General features: G+C 41.5%; 1 protein-coding gene across 2 annotated transcripts in view; it reads left to right on the top strand.

The window, feature by feature from the left end:
- The first annotated feature begins 2,026 nt into the window (after positions 1-2,026).
- The window catches only part of emc3 (ER membrane protein complex subunit 3), a 10,788-nt gene continuing 9,947 nt past the window's right edge, over positions 2,027-2,867 (top strand). For both annotated transcript variants that reach the window (XM_014009054.1, XM_014009056.1), the window contains exon 1: positions 2,027-2,116. The gene's annotated coding sequence lies outside the window, so the exon portion shown is untranslated. The remainder of the gene's footprint in view (positions 2,117-2,867) is intronic.

The following is a 2,867-nucleotide window of genomic DNA, read 5'->3' as shown; positions in this document are numbered from 1 at the left end:
AATATATATGTATGTTTTTATGTGTAAGTGCCTGATTGTGTGTATAGGTGTGTGCGTTTTGTATAAATTAATTATTGAGTTTATAATTATTGTACGTAGGTGTGGATATGTATATGTGTGCGTGTGTATATATGTTTATGTATGTGCGTATGGGTATATGTACATACATCTGTTTAAGTTTGGTTGCTGGGTGTTTGTTCTCTTCATTTGCTGATGGTCWGATGYYGGGTGTGGTGTCCTGTGTGTTATTGGTGTTCATTTCACATGTTGTATAATTTGTATTGGTTTCTCTCTTTTCAGTTCTTGTATTTCTCTTCTACTTTTTCCTTTTCTGCTTTACTATAGTGTAAAAAAGCCACTGATGATGCAGAAATTAAGAAACTTACATTCAGTTTTGTTTTCTACTGAAGTGGCTTAAAAGAAAAAAAACAGTACAGCCCCAGTGAATGATGGTTAAGAGGGTCCTTGGAAAATATCAAGATATCTAGATAGAAAAACACATTAATCATATCCCTCAAAACATCATTCACCAGGGCTTGAAAAACAGTAAGGGCATTGGTGAGGCCAAAAGGCATGACAACGTACTCGTAATGACCACTGGGAGTTTTGAAAGTCGTCTTCCATTCGTCGCCCTCTCTGATACAGACTAGATGATAAGCATTTCTTAAATCAAGCTTAGTAAAGATAGTGGCTCCCTGAATAATGTCAAATGCTGAATTCATGAGGGATAAAGGATATGTATTCTTGATTGTAATATTTAACCCCCTGTAGTCAATGCAAGGTCTGAAGGAACCATCCTTTTTGCCAACAAAGAAAAATCTTGCTCCAGCGGGAGAAGATGAGGGATGAATAAAACCATTCTGAAGTGACTTAGTAATGTAATCAGTCATGGCTTGATTCTCAGGACCCGGCAGAGAGTAAAGTCTGCCCCTGGGAAGCATAGCACCAGGCAACAAATCAATGGGGCCATCATGTGAGCCTCTGAAGAAACACATCTTGCAACGCCTCCTCATTCCATTGACTGTCCACCACCAGGGTGAGAAAATCATTAATGTAATCAGGAACTCGTCTATTGCCTTGAGTGATGTTTAACAGACCTCGAGTTGCCTCCTTATGAGGAAGAATAGGGCTAAACACACGGGTTAGTTCAGCAGCAAAGACCTTAAATGTATAACAAATCAGGGAATCTCGTTGCCATTAGGCAGTGCCCCACAATTTAGCCTTGCTGAAGAGAAGTGAAATGATATAGGCTATTTTGGATCTTTCACATGGAAAAGAAGATGGTTGTAGTTGAAACTGAATTTCAACTTGGGTAAGAAAAGGATGGCATTGATCAGGCTCACCTTCAAATAGTTTGGGATGTGTGAGACATGGCTCAGACACAGGGAGACGAGATGAACTGGGTAGCTGAGAAGATGGGCCAGCTTGCTGAACAGGAGGGAGAGACAAATCTTTAATGGCTTGGCACATTTCATTAAAATTTTCCTGTAATTTGCCAATAGCTCGCTCAACACCAGTCTACCATTCTCGTGTCGGTGATGAACTCATATTGGCCAGATTATCTGTTATGAAAACCAGTGAGTTCAAAACAACAACCAGACCACGAGAAAGGTTTAACTGTTTAATAGACTGGGATTATCTGGAGGGGACCAAAGGAGTGATGTCATCAACCCTACGACATCCAGTGGAGATGATGTCACCACAGTAAACTGGGAGGACAAGTAAATTAGTTCGTTTGTCATCCAGAGAAACAATAAAAAAGCAAGAATAGGCAATGACAAGTAAACAAAGCCAAAAAGTGGACCAACCTTTAAGTCCAGGAAAGTGGATGAGGAACGAAAGCCGTGGCTCGGAGACGGAGGAGTTTCCAGAGAGGGATGAGGCGAGAGGCGAAGGTCCAGAGTCCAGAGCATGAGTTTGAAGCCGTGGGTCAGAGGCGGTGGAGGTACCAGAGAGTGGCTAGGCGAGAGGCGAAGATCCAGAGTCCAGAAACGAGGTCGAATGATCAAAGGCAAAACAAGGCATGGAGGTACGCTGGAGAATCTACTAAGAGAACTGTTCGATAATCTGGCGTTGGACATGAGCAGAGCTTGGGCTTAAATACAAGCAACCACAGGTGAGTGAAATTATCATAATTACCTAATGGGAGTGACGTGGAGAAAAACTGAAAGGAGGACAGAGTGTGAATCGTGACAAATGGGCTATGTAATGTCATCAATGCATGTTCCCATGCAATGATGAAATTTGCGCTCTGCATTTGACCCATCACACGTAGGATACACTCAAGCAGAGCAGTGGGCAGCTGTGCAAGCACCCAGAGAGCAGTTAGCGATTAGATGTCTTGCTCAAAGTCATCATGACATGTGGTAATGGCAGGGAATCAAACCTGTGACTTTATGGTCCCAAGAAGACTGTCTTACCACTGCACCACAGCTGCCAAGACATGACATAAAAATAGAGTGAGTGAGAGTATATACAGCGGGTAAAATAAGTATTGAACACGTCACCATTTTTTACGGTAAATATATTACTAGAGGTGCTAATGACATGAAATTTTCAACAGATGTCGGTAACAACCCAAGTGATCCATACATACAAAGAAATCAAACCATAAATGTCCAGAAATKAAGTTATTTGTAATAATGTGGGGAAAAACTATTGAACACATGAAGAAAGGGAGGTGTAAAAAGGCATGGAAAGCCAAGACACCAGCTGAACTCTCTCAGTAATTAGAAAGCAAGCCTGCCCCTTGTCAGTGCAAGTTAATATCAGCTGGTTCAGACCCAAATGCTGTTTTTCAGCATATGGTACTGGCAAACTTCAAATAATCGAAGGAAGGATGAATGGAAAAATGTACAGAGACATTC

The sequence above is a fragment of the Austrofundulus limnaeus genome, unplaced genomic scaffold, assembly GCF_001266775.1.
Source record: "Austrofundulus limnaeus strain Quisiro unplaced genomic scaffold, Austrofundulus_limnaeus-1.0 Scaffold55, whole genome shotgun sequence".
NCBI lineage: Eukaryota > Metazoa > Chordata > Actinopteri > Cyprinodontiformes > Rivulidae > Austrofundulus > Austrofundulus limnaeus.
Note: the sequence above shows the minus strand (reverse complement) of the source record. Positions and strands in the feature narration are given on the sequence as shown.